Source organism: Myotis myotis, unplaced genomic scaffold, assembly GCF_014108235.1.
Source record: "Myotis myotis isolate mMyoMyo1 unplaced genomic scaffold, mMyoMyo1.p scaffold_m19_p_1, whole genome shotgun sequence".
NCBI classification, from domain to species: Eukaryota; Metazoa; Chordata; class Mammalia; order Chiroptera; family Vespertilionidae; genus Myotis; species Myotis myotis.
Genome location: NW_023416313.1, coordinates 50175338 through 50189713, shown reverse-complemented (window position 1 = coordinate 50189713; position 14376 = coordinate 50175338). Strand labels below are relative to the sequence as shown.

Genomic DNA, 14376 nt, shown 5'->3' with positions numbered 1-14376 from the left:
CTAGCCCTTAACTACAATATTAAGCATTCAGTGAAACATTTGCTCTATAATTGTGTTATAAAAAGTCATTGTAAGGGCAGTTGAATTTACACAAAGACAACTTAGGAAATTATTTGTTTTAAGTTGAGAGATTGAGAAAGTTAAGATTGACTTAACCTCCTGGCCTCAGAATTCTTTTCTTTATGAAGTGATGAAACCACCTCATAAGGCAGTTAGTATTAAGGAATAAATCAACCAGGACATAGAAAGCATTCAGAGCAATGGTATGAAGGCTTAGCTACTATTGCTACTGTTCCTGCTCCACATCCACACATTTTAAATAGTCATGACCCTCATCTACTGTTCACATAACCATCACCATGGTCCTACATATTTGAGCAAGAACATGTATGTAGACATAAAGTGCTGATGCCATAAGGAAAGGGGGAACCAGAATATTCAATATCCACTAGAGATGAAAGCAACGTGGTAAAAATGGATTAAGGATTGGGAACAGAACACAAACATAAATGGTCAGGAGAGGTGAGGGGAAAGTGGTATAAAGTTAGGCAAGAAAAGCAGCCAGTGTGAACACAAAAAATGGAACTAGAATTTTAAAGAGACCCCCAAACAGGGTGTTTTTTTTTCTTTTTTAAATATATTTTTTATTGATTTCAGAGAGAGAGAGAGAGAGAGAGAGAGAGAGAGAGAGAAACATCAATGATGAGAGAAAATCATCAGTCGGCTGCCTTCTGCATGCCCCACACTGGGGATGAGCCCACAACCCGCGCATGCGCCCTTGACCGGAACTGAACCAGGGACCGTGCAGTTCCCAGCTCCACCCGCTGGCCGAACCAGCCAGGGCAAGGATGCAGCGTGGTTTTGCGAAGACCTCTGGAGCCAGGCCTCCTGGCCAGCCGCCAAGCCACCGCGCTCCCAGCCAGCGCCCCGCGACTCAGTGCAGCTGGTGTGCAGACCTGTGCCCCAAGGACGGTGCCTGCCTTTGTTCCCCACTGGACTGGGGACCTCTGCAGCAGGGGGCCTCTATCCTATCTAATAATAGAGAAACATGGTAATTAACCGTAACTTCGCTACCCTTCCCATTGGCTAATCAGCGAGATATGCAAATTAACTGCCAACCAAGATGGCGACCGGCAGCCAGGCAGCTGAAGTGAACAGGAGGCTTGCTTGCTCCAGTGATGGAGGAAGCCAAGGTTCCCCGCCTGCCACGGCCAGCCTCTGAGCTGCAGTCTAAGAAACAATATTGCAAATATAGAAGCTAAACAAACCCCATGCTTTCAGCCAGCCGGCCGAGCTGGAGTTGCAACAGTGTTTCAATTATAGAACCCAAACAAACTAGATACCTGCTTTCAGCAGCCGAGGTCTCAGAACTGGAACCGGACCTCAGAGCTAAAGCCAGCTCTCAGTTCCAGTGACAGCCATAGAAGGTAAATAAATCCCAGAATAAAAAAAGAAAAAAGAAAAAAAAAGAGAGGTTGGGAGCTTCAGTCATCTGCCAGCCTGAAAACAGCCCCCAGTCCCTCACCCAGACTGGCCAGGCACCCCAGTGGGGACCCCCACCCTGAAGGGGGTGTGACCAGCTGAAAACAGCCATCACCCCCTCACCCAGACTGGCCAGGCACCCAAGCGGGACCCTCACCCTGATCCAGGACACCCTTCAGGGCAAACCAGCCGGCCTCCACCTGTGCACCAGGCCTCTATCCTATATAGTAAAAGGGTAATATGCAAACTGACTCTAACAGCAGAACGACTGGGAATGACCGGTCACTATGACACACACTGACCACCAGGAGGCAGATGCTCAATGCAGGAGCTGCACTCTGGTGGTCAGGGCGCTCTCACATGGGAGGAGCTCTGCTCAGCCACAAGCCAGGCTGATGGCTGCCAGTACAGCAGTAGTGGTGGGAGCCTCTCCTGCCTCCTCAGCAGCGCTAAGGATTTCCGACTGCAGTTTAGGTCTGCTCCCCACTGGCAAGTGGACATCCCCCAAGGGCTGCCGGGCTGCCAGAGGGATGTCTGATTGCCAGCTTAGGCCCAATGCCCTGGGGAGCAGGCCTAAGCCAGCAGGCGGTCATCCCCTGAGGAGTCCCAGACTGCGAGAGGGCACAGGCCGGGCTGAGGGACCCTCCCTTCCCCTCCCCCCCAGTGCACAAATTTTTGTGCACCAGGCCTCTAGTTTATTAATATTTGAACCCAGAGCTCCACACGTATTACACCTGGCGTCATGTCTCTGTGAGGGAACGAGGCCACGTCCTCCCACGCCCGCCTCCCTGAAGAGTTACAGGCCCCTTTGCGCCTGGCTCCACGAGCTTCTACGAAGCAAAAGAGCAACAATCACCTCCCAGGTCCTCTTCTGCCTTCCTGCGTCTCACGCCGCAGTGTTTCATGGGAAAGTAGTTCCAGTGCTGGTCATGGGCCCAGACAACTGAGCCCAGACTGACCTTCCCAGCGTGCAGTGCGCCGGCCAGGGACAGAGGCCAGTGGACGGAGGACGAAGAGGGTGTTGTGCAGCAGCCAAAACCCTCGGCGGGCCCCATTTCCTTCAGTTTCGGCGCAGGGATGCCCATCAAGGGCTGGCCGGCAGCAGAGGCCTGGGTGCTGCTCCAGAAGAGAAAGGTTTGTTGCAGAAACCCCACCCCGCGGAGATGAACCCTTTAACCAAAGTCAAGCTGATCCATGAGCTGAACAACCAAGCTGAACAACCGCGAGGCCCAGCTCGGCACGGCCCCGGCCCTGGCAGGGTCCTGGGGCTCCCAGTACAGAGACAGCGCCTGGGTCTTCCTGGGCGGCCTCCCTTACGGGCTGGCGGAGGGGAGTGTCCTCTGTGTGTTCTCGCAGTATGGCGAGGTCGACAGCATCCATCTGGTGCGGGACAAGAAGACCGGGAGGTCCAGGGGATTCTGTTTCCTCTGCTACGAAGACCAGAGGAGCACCATTCTGGCCGTGGACAATTTTAACGGGATCAGGATCAAAGGGTGAACCATCCGAGTGGACCACGTGTTGCATTACCGCCCCGAAGGACTCGGGAGAAGTGGGTATGTGACCAAGGGGGCCAGGATAAGGGCAGTGGGGCGCACACCCCTTCTCTGAATTCACCCGGGGGCTCTGAGGATGACAACCCACCAAAACACACACAGACACAGAAAATAAAGAAAAAATGAGGACTGATCTGGAGGTACCGCAGAGCAGCCAGCCTCCTCTTCACCTCCCAGAAGCAAGACAACAATGGAGAAGGATGACCCCTGCCCTAAAGCACTGCATCAGAGCTGGCGGGAGAACTGCTTTGATAAGCCAGTTGTGATAAGGGCGAGAGCAGGAGACTGGCCCCCAGGTTTCTTGTAGAAGAAGCACCTCCATCTGGATAATAGAGGAGGAAAGGGAAGGAGCACGGGGTGGGACGCACTATTGGGGTAGATTTAAGAGGAAGGCAATGGCTGGGGACTAGAAAGAAAGACTTGGAGGAAGAGAGAAACCTAATGGAAATTTTTCAAGGGAAATTGTGGGTATTCTGTGTGGTAAGATAGCTTCCCCTGAATTACAAATCCAAAGTAAGAATAAAAAAATAAATCATGATAAGGTCAGTGTGAGTGGATTTCTTGTGTAAATTAGTAAAGGGATTGAGTTGACCTCAAGATGGGTACTAACTGGGCTGCCAAATACAAGGGTCTGAGAAGAAAGACGCGTGTTTTAATTACACAGACAAGAAACGGGGGTTCAGAGAAGTAAAGTGACTGAATGAAGGGTACAGTGTTATAAGAAACAGGGCAGGCCCCGGCTGGTTTGGCTCAGTGGATAGAGCATCAGCCTGCAGACTGAAGGGTCCCGGGTTCAATTCCGGTCAAGAGGCAACCAATGCAGGAGGCAACCAATGTGTCTCTCTCACATCAATGTTTCTCTTTCTCGCTGTCTCTCCCTCTCCCACTCTCTCTAAAAAGCAATGGAAAAATATTCTCAAGTGAGGATTAAAACAAAAAAGAAACAGGGCAGGATTCAAAACTTAGTCAAGCTGCCTCATTTCATTATGCCTCTGACATAGCAGAGGGATAGGTGGGCATGTAAGAGGACATACCTCCCTGAATATAGAAACAATGCTACATAATTTTTATCCTATATAATAAAGAGGTAATATGCAAATTAACCCTCATGCCATCACAAGCTGGCTGCGCCCACAGCAGAGGTGGGGTTGCCATAACAAGCCGTAATCAGCAGGGAGCTGAGGCTGCATGGTGCCGGGGGGGGGGGGGACCTGAGGTTGCACCCCCTGCCCAGTAGGGCTTGACCGGGGATCTCAAAGCGTACAGCCCCTGCCCAGGCCAGGGGACCTCAGGCTGTGCCTCCCGCCTGGCAGGGCTTGACGGGAGACCTGAGGCCACGCCCCCCGCCACAGCATCAGGCCGGGAGACCTGAGGGTGCACCCCCCCTGTCCAGTGTGCACCAGGGGCCCTGAGGCTGCATTCTCCCCCCCCCCCCCCCCGACCCCCAGCCAAGCAGGTCTTGACTGGTGGGGCAGGCTGGGTCTGGATCTCATCCAATGGGAGTGGGGCTGACTGGGTCTGGGTCTTGCGCGATTTTGAGGCGCGTGCGGATGGGCGGGGACTTGACTCTGGGTCCCGTGGCGCGCCCCAGATTCTGACAGGAGGAAGATTTTCATATATACTTTACTAATTTTCTTTCATCTCTGACATTTCTATTATAGAGAAAAGACAAATAGCAATATTAAAATATTTCCTCTAATTAATTTCCTTTTAATGTGCATAAATTTTGTGCACCGGGCCACTAGTAGCTTATAAATATTAATGTAAGAGCTAGAATTTATGGAATATATACTAGTAGTGTGCCAATGGGTTTATGTGAGTTAACTTACCTAGCGAAACTAACCCAAGAAAGCTTCTATTACTCTCTTACTTTACAGATGAGGAAATAGATTAGAAAGATGAAGTAACTTTCCCAAAGTGCTCAGTTAGAATTCAGAATTCAAGCTCAGGCAACCTATATTTCTGGATCATCTCAGCAGCTAGTCTGAATACATTAACTCATTTTAAGCATTGAACAAGGGAGCATTTGTACCTTTTTAAAATAAAAACCTGCAAATTGAGGCGTTTTTTTGAAGTTGGGTAGCTACCAGCAACAAAACACTCTAGATTTGTGATCACAAGTCTCCCTTGATTTTCAGCCCCAATTCCCACCATCTTGGGTACCACAATAGCTGCTGCCAGTTGTACTGGTATTTTTCACATTTTCTTTTTAAAATGAGACTAACAGTGGCATATGAAACCACAGAGTTTCCTCAGAACACCATATGTTAGAAGAGGCCCCCTGCAATGATCCTGGCAGCAGCTCCTCCTGCACTTGATCCTCTCTGTGGGCCTCCTTCAGGTCCTGGAGCTCAGAAAAGGGGGAGGATTCTTTCCAAAGAGAAGAGGAAGAGGAAGCATTGGTATTGTCTGTAGCGCATGTTCCTAACAGTAATATCTCTGGGCACTTAGATTTTGATGGTAATATTACTTCATTCAATAGGAGTGACGGTCTGCCTTTATCTGGAATGTTCTTGATGAGCACCATGGTTAAAGATGCTGCTATGACATTTCTTGGACTTCTTAAAATACTTTACCTATAGATATTAAAACATTTGCTAACATTGTCATTACATTTGACATCACCTGTAAGTTTTGAGAAGGTATTATTACTTCCATTTTATAGACAGTAAGAAAATGCCACATCGAAAAGTAAGTGACTTATCTAAGTCATAAGTCAGTGTCAAAACTGGAACCAATATCCAGTGTTTCTGACTCCAGATGAGATTAATTCATCTCCTAAAAATATCCTGTTTTTCTTCTCCATATGTCCAAAGCCACCATTACCTACAGATAAATACCAGTCCTTTCATAAGAACCAGTATCTAGTAAATACCTAATAAATATCTAATAAGTACCAGGTCTCTCATGATGCTACATGTTAATTTAAGGTAAAAGGTCAGAACCAACCTTCCATTACAACTCTATAGACAAGTGGACAAAAGCATTTGCTTTGATCTTAAAAGAGAAGATCTTGAATCCCAGACTCATCACTTAATAACTATGAATTTGGGGGGTTATTCCTTCACATCCCTGAGTCCTAGTTTTCTCTAAGGTGGTAGATGCTACTAGTTGCTGGCCCAATATTTACTGCCCTTTCTTTTTTCTACCAGAAACCTGACTTGATTCAGAGCATCAATGTGCCGAGTAGAAACTCTTGCTTCCCCAGATTCCCTCACAGGTAGGGGTGCCCACCACCCATGTGGCAGAGTTCTGGACAATGAGTCATAAATAGGGTTTCTGTAGCCGAAACCGGTTTGGCTCAGTGGATAGAGCGTCGGTCTGCGGACTAAAAGGTGCCAGGTTCGATTCCGGTCAAGGGCATGTACCGGGGTTGTGGGCACATCCCCAGTGGGAGATGTGCAGAAGGCAGCTGATCGATGTTTCTAACTCTCCATCTCTCTCCCTTCCTCTCGGTAAAAAAATCAATAAAATATATTTTTTTAAAAAAAATAGGGTTTCTGCAAAGCTTTGCTTCCCTCTGTAAGTGCTCTCCCTCTTCTTCCTACTTGGTCTCACTTTCCTTTTTCTTCAACACTTGAATGCTCATTTCCACATATGTTCCCATTATGTTATTTCTTGGATGAAATAATTGACTAGTGAAATGAGAATTCTTCTTCCTTCAATACCAACCAAAGATACATTTCCAAATACCCTCCTCAGCACCTTCTGACACAGCCTGCTGAATCCAAGTATTACTTGAAAAACTGGAGGTTTATGTATCGGTGTTTTTCAGAATTTCTCAATTTTTTGAGGAATAAGTAACACCGTTTTCAGACCCAGTTTCCTTATCTCTCTTCCTTATCTCAGTCCTAGAGGTGTTCAGCATCATCTCTACAAAAGTATAACCAAAGGAAATGACAGAGTATCTTCTCTTTGTCCTTGGGGATCCCTTCAAGAGACTGGAGGGAAGAAGTGTGATGTTGGGATATTTATTCCCCCGGATCCCACCCTCAGGTGAGCTATGCCCCCTCAACCAAAGTCACAAATCCTCTCTCAAGTTTTCTATACAGCTCTCCCTTTTGGGGTTCCATTGAGTATATTCTCCTTTTATTTCTTTGGGCCTAATTTGGTTACAGCTTTGATGTTTCTAGCTCTGACTCACTACACTATCCCTGTACTTTCCCTACATCCCACCTTCGCCTTTGAAAATAGTCCTCTTATTAAATCCTCTTTAAATTATCCTAATTTCACTGTGTCATCTGATGATGAGTGATACAGATGAGAAAATCAAAACAGTCCATTTTCACTTCTTAATATTGCTCCTCAGATTTCTCAAGTGTCCAGGGCTCACTCACTGAGGGGACAGATATCCAGAATTCCCTCTAACGCAGCCCAGCAATACAGTATTCTCCACGTGGTCTCCATTCTCACCCATACTTCCTTCAACCATGTTTAAAGTTTAACTATTCTGGCCTGGATAGTGTGGCTCAGTTGGTTAAGTATCATCCTATGCACCACAAGGTCACCAGTTTGATTGTTCATTCCCCCATTGGAATATGTACGGGAGACACCAATAGACATTTCTCTCTCTCCCTCTCCCTCTCCCTCTCCCTCTCCCTTCCTCTCTCTCTAAACGCAATAAAAACATTTTTTTTAAATTAACTATTCTGTATCCTTTTCCCATGACTCTATCTCCCAATGTGACAATTAACAAATTTGCTCACGGGTGCTAGTACATTAATGAAGAAGGCTGACACAATGTTTAATAGTCTTCTATAAGAAAAAGTTGCATCCACTAGTCATCTCCCTAGACACTGCTCATTGACTTTCATAGTCTATAGAACTCATACTGTCCCACAGACTATAATTAATCAAACCTTAAGATTCACCTAAGAAGTACAGGCTTTGCTTCATTATTTCACTGCAGAAAAACCAATCAAATAGGTTAGAGACTTCAGGGTGTGTTTTTTTAATTGTTGCTAACTGGGACTTACAACCTTAGTTTACTCTGAGGTTTGAATAAATGCAAAACCTCTTGATAAGATTGTAAACCACAAGCTCAGGAAGGACACTGAGGGCATACATACCATCCTTTTCCAGGTTTAGTCTTTAGCCTTTCAGGCCTTAACACTATTTTCTCAGTGTACTCAGTGGATATCAAAATAACAAGAAATTGATGTATCAAACAAAATGCCAACTTACTAATTTATATTAAGATACATTAGATGGAAATTTATATATATATATGTGTGTGTATATATATATATATATATATATATATATATATATATATATGCTGTAAGTTATGGGAACCAGGCAATGGGTATATCAGTTAATTTCAAATAACAGGAAAACAAAACAATGGATTAAACCAGAACACTATTGATATTTTATTCAACAAGAAGAAAAAGCAGTCTTATCATTATCGTCAAGGAAGTATATCCTTCAGCATGTTTGCTCATGGCCTCCTGCTAACAAGACGTCTACCACCCCAGACATCAATGCTGCATTCAAAATCAGAAAACAAATAGCTGGTTGGGGAGGGGAGAATACTTTCTTTACAACGCCTTGTCCTTTACCTGGTTAGCTTCCCAGAAGCCCTGCTGACCAGAAGCCCCTCATAAAATAAGAGATTTGGAAACGGCTCTGAATAACGTGGCAGCATGTTCAGCTTCAAGAAGGGCATTTGGCCGACAGCTTCTAGCGACAGCGCCTTCAGGGTATACCACATGTTCAAGCTGAGGCCTCGTTTCTCCTATGTACCCCTCAGCCAATACTGTCCAAGCTGGGAGTACCAGGGATGGCCGCGTGGGCCCAAAGTGGGACTCCTCTTGTCTTTGTCCAGAGCTCCCTATGCAGCTGGTAGAGACTGGTTCAGATCCACGGCACAGCCTGAAGCTCTCCCTGCCCAATTCTGCTCCCTGCCCATTTACTTTCACAGGTGCATTGTGGTCTGAAGACTTTTCCTGCCCAACCCTGCTTTCCTCCCCCTTTATCTTACATGGCCATTACCCACCCCCACCCCACAATAAACCTCTGTACTCCAACTCCATCTCAGCATCTGCTTCCTAGAGGAGCTGAATTTACAACAAAGGGCTATGTCTGTATAGCTGTTCCCTACAAGGAAGTCTCCGTGGAAATCAGATATTTGTGCTAAAAGAATATAGGACCAGAACAAGCTAGGCTACACTGACTGATCCATTTGCACTGTGAGGATGTTCCTAATGTGGATACTTGTCTCTCTCATTTCACACAGGACGTCTCTGCCCCCGGCCTACACTGGTAAACGCTGGAAAGTTGATCTCTGATTCTCTGACTCCTGTATTTTTCTTTCCATTCAAATCATTCCTGTTCTGTTGGTTTATGCTTTCTTAGCCATGTTGATTCCCACATGGAATGCTATTGCCACACCCTGCTTTCCCCACCGTGGGGCCCAGAAGACATTCTATATTCTTTTTTCTTCATTTGTTTGCTTGTTTTGTTTTTGCTTTAAGGAAATTCTCCAAATACCTGCTCTCTTCCAATATGTGTTGACTTGACAATATTAATTCTCAGAGTAAAAAGGAAGTCTCACTGCCCCTCCCTTTTACTTATTATAGGATCCTGCTGTCGGTCCTTAAAATAGCATCACTTTTAGAGCATAACTTCCTCTGAGAAACCCTCAAGTAGCTTCATTTGTTTATGTGTTCATTCAACCATTTATTAAGCAGCTACTATGTGACAGGACTCCATGAGACACTGGGCATACCACAATGAAGAAGGCACAGGCACTCTCCCAAGAAGCTCACGGAAGCTGTTTTTAAATTAAACAAAGATGGAGGAGAAAGTTAGAAGAGGTGAGATAGAAACCAAGAGATGAGTAAATCATTCATCAGAGCTTTTTTACAACTTAAATATTTTAAGCTTTCGATCCTCCATGAAATACAAATTCAGAGACTTTTTAGACCAGCATAGCCTCTCTACATACACTGGATATTAAATATGGATGTGGCTTATTTTCTACTAATCTATGCTGCTTAGCACTGTCTGGTGCCACTCTCAGATCCCGTCTACTGATGGAACTGCCCGCCTGAGATGGCTTCTCTCTCACCAGGGCTTGAAAAATAATGGAGTTGCCCAAAAAGGGACTCTTTCTGCACCAGGCACACTTGCAGCACATTCTCTATATATCTGTATTAAGGTCGTCATCCTTATCTTGGTTTCTGATTGTATTTGTATTGAGTGTGCTCATTCCCATTCATGAATGCTTATTATTATATTTTCCCACCATAATTATTTATAAGTAAAAATTAACCAAACTCAGGGCAGACTGGATTGCATATAAACCAAAGCTTAAGACAGACTTGATTGGATCATGGCCTGGATGCAATCTTAAAAAAAAGATTACAGGCCCAGCTGGTGTGGCTCAGTGGTTGAGTGTTGACCTATGAAGCAGATGACTATGGTTCAAGTCCCGATCACGACACATGCCCAGGTTGTGGGCTCCATCCCCAGCGGGGTCAAGCAGGAAGCAGCCAATCAATGATTTCTCTCATCATTAATTTTTCTACTTCCCTTCCTCTTTGAAATCAATAAAAAATATATATTTTTTTTTAAAAAGATTTCCACTAGAAATAATGACAGTCCCCTAGTCGAGGATTTAAGAAACATTTTCCCAGAAGACACTAGTCTTGAGTTGCTTTAGCATTCTCTTCTAACTTTTGGAATGAGAATGGCAAAGCTACAGTGAACCTCAGAAAGTCACTTGGCTCACCCCCTCACCGTATAGAGAGGAAAGTTAGCTCCAGAGCAGTAAGTAACGTGCTTAGGTCGGACAGCTTTGACAGATAGGGGATTAAAACCCAAGATTCCTCACTCCCCGTCCAAGCTTTTTCCGACAGCTGTCCCACACCGAATTTGCTTGGTCTCACTGGCTTCCACAGCTAATTCTTCTCCCTTCCATATTTTCATCCCCACCGCACCCCCTTTACATCATCTGCTGTCCTCTGCAGCTTCCTTTCTTTCTCTCTTGCTTCTCCCTCCGCGCGCGTTTGTTTGTTTGTTTGTTGTTTACATTTCTGTCAGTGTTTGAGTGTTCCCTCTTCCTGAACCCTTTGTTTTTTCTGTCTTCGCTATCGGTAGAAGAAAACCAATGCGCATGCCTATCTTTATTTCTACATTTAGTACTTTTTTTTTCTAAAAAAGCTCATGTATATGAAAATTCTGAACTATCTTTAAAAATTACAATTCTATAAATATACTCTAAAGTCTACTGGAAACATAATACTACAAATTCCCAAGACTTAATATGAAAGCTCTTCTGGAATGTGGAATGGCAGAGTAGGTTTTGAAATGATTGCTTAGGGGGCCCTCAGGACTTTGAGAAAAGATATAAAGTTTCTGAAGGGGAATTACAGCCTTCTGTAATATAATCAGATCAAAATGTAAGGGATGATATTAACTCTCTGTGGTAGCAATGGAAATGAATGACTACAGAGTAAAAAAACAAATAAACAACAAAAACAAACCAAGTCCTGCCCGGCCGGTGTGGCTCAGTGATTGAGCATTGATCCACGCACCTGGAGGTCACCAGTTCTATTCCCGGGTCACGGCACATGCCCGGTTATGGGCTCAATCCCCAGTAGGGGGTGCACAGGAGGCAGCTGGTCATTGTTTCTCTCTCATCGATGTTTCTATCTCTCTCTCCCTCTCCCTTCCTCTCTAAAAAAAATCAATAAAAACAGATTTTTTTCTTTAAAGTCCCATCAGAATAACTGGAGAAAGCTGTTTGGTGCGCTGTATTTCATCAGGTCTGGATGGCACCATGCACAGAGCCAAGCCCACTGTTTGTTCTCAGTCCATTCCAAGCATGGGCTTGCTGATAGGATTAGCTCCTCATCTCTTCCGCTAGCAGGAAGGGCATAATGTTAGCATTTTTGATGGCAGACATTAACATTCTAGATCCAAGGAAGGGAAATCCTCTCATATAAATTAACTAGTTGGTATCCGGCCCCCCACACACTTCCTTTCACTAAAATCTCCTCTACTCCCTATGTTAGATTCCAGCTCTCGGCCTGCAGAGATGAGGTTCTAACCTTAAACTCTGGTGACCCCACAAGAGTGTTGTCACCATGAGCTCTGCCCTAATGTCCAGCTAGCTTCCCTCTTTAGCATCTCAGGGCCCTCTCTAGCTTCTGCAAGCAATAAAATCACAAATATCTATCTATTGAGCATAACTGCATGGCTTTGACTATGGTAGGGAACTTGCCCTTCAAGAGTGGAAAATCTCACTGATTTAAACACACCAGGAGTAGTGGGTACTAATGAGTTGAGGAAATGTGTAATGAGACCTACTTCTCTCAATGCCATCTTTTTTTCATGTTCCTCTAATACAGTGATGGCGAATCTATGACACGCATGTCAGAGGTGACACGCGAACTCAATTTTTGGTTGATTTTTCTTTGTTAAATGGCATTTAAATATATAAAATAAATATCAAAAATATAAATCTTTGTTTTACTATGGTTGCAAATATCAAAAAATTTCTATATGTGACACGACACCAGAGTTAAGTTAGGGTTTTTCAAAATGCTGACACACCGAGCTCAAAAGGTTCGCCATCACTGTTCTAATAGCATGGAGTTCGCCATCACTGTTCTAATAGCATCACTGTTCTAATAGCAAAGATAAAACAGTTCTGAGAATCTGCTGGGCCTGGGCCTGGCCCTGGGAAAGCAAACACACGGTTCTCTCCACTCCCCACACAAAGGAGAGCACCTCTTGGGGGACCCCCTCACTTCTTGCTTGAGCAGTCCTGTCTATTCTGGAACTCAGAGCCCTGGACGCTGCATAAAGGAGCTATGTCACTGGACTTCAGACAGGGCTCCTGCCCTGAGTCCAGACAACAGCTGTTCAGCAGCTGCGCGATTGTGCTCTAAAGCTGCTTAGTGTGAGATGCGAAGGGAAAGGGAACTCGCTCTCTGGAGGAATGTGAAAAATAGAAACGCCTGTGACAACAGCTGACAGGGAATGTATATCATAAAGACATTTGTGGCATTAGAATGAATACATAACGGATGAGCTTTCAATTAGGATTTTAAGTTTAGGGTAAAACTTATATACTCAAATATTTTCAATTTAAGAAAAATTAATAAGGGGGGGAAAGAGAGAGGGAAAGGGGAGAGTCTTGGCAGCTGGTGCAACATAGGAACAGAGGCGGGTAAAATGTGGCTCCCTGTTATCCTCCTCCCCAATGCCCCACCCAGAAGTAGCATTAAAGGCTTCCCTAGAGCAACCAAGATAAATGTCTGCTCCTGAAGCCAGGCCCCAAGTTCAGGCACAGCACCACTTCTGAGGGTTGGCAGCTTGTCTAGCCTTTGAGCACTTTGCCTTCATGGACACGTCAGCTTTGCTTCTCTTTAATGTGCAAGATGGGACAAGAGCTTGGGCCAGGCAGGCATAGCTGCAGGCAGGGCTTTCTCCAAGGCTGTGCAGAAAGCTTTTGCTTGCCCAGGCCGAGGGATGCCGCTGCTGTTGCTTGCCTGCCGCATCCTATGAAAAGGAGTGCCAGCGCTTTGGTGGCTTAGGAGTGCGAGCTGGGACCTGGGACCAAACAGAAGGCAGACTCAAATATTTGAGCAGGTTACTTTCTGAGTCCAGCTTTTGGGGTCTATGCTTCTCCCCCGTCCCCTCCCCATCCCCTTTAATGACACCTTTCTCTGAACCCTTTAGGAATCTAATGATCTTATTCACTTTTTCTGAGCCCTTCTCCCCCATCCCCAGCAAAGTCCTCTGGTTTAGAAATAAGAAAACTCACTGACATGCATTACTGATGGGAGAGCAAATCCGTATCACCTTTCAGGAGAACAGGTCAACAAATATAAATTTTAAATGTCTATTCCCTTAGAATAGACCCAGGAATTTCACTTCTAGAAATGTATCCTAAAGAAATTATTGCATGGGTAAGCAGAAGTGTATGTACAAGAATGTTTATTGCTGCTTTGATTAAAAATACTGAACAATTGGAAGCAATGTAAGCATCCATTAGAAGGGGATCTTAAATAAATTATCACATAAGCATACAATGAACCAATCTGTAGCCATTAAAATAATATCGATTGACACTGACATATGCCCCATATATTGTTAAATGAGGGAAGTAGATTATAGAAGAGTATATAGAGTAGGATTGCACTTATGTAAAAAAAAAAAAAAAGTGTTTATACTTGCATCAAGAGAATGAAATGATAAATATCCTTTTGTTGAGAGTAGTATCTCTGAGGGGTAGCATTGTAAGCCTTATCCACTTTCTCTATATTGTTTACATTTTTAGAGGAAAGATATATTAACAAAAAAAATTTTTTTAATCCTCACAGAGTAA

At 44.8% G+C, this 14376-nt stretch overlaps 1 pseudogene; it reads left to right on the top strand.

Moving 5' to 3' along the window:
• The first annotated feature begins 2645 nt into the window (after positions 1-2645).
• On the top strand, positions 2646-3342 carry LOC118673198 (annotated as a pseudogene).
• The last annotated feature ends 11034 nt before the right edge of the window (positions 3343-14376 follow it).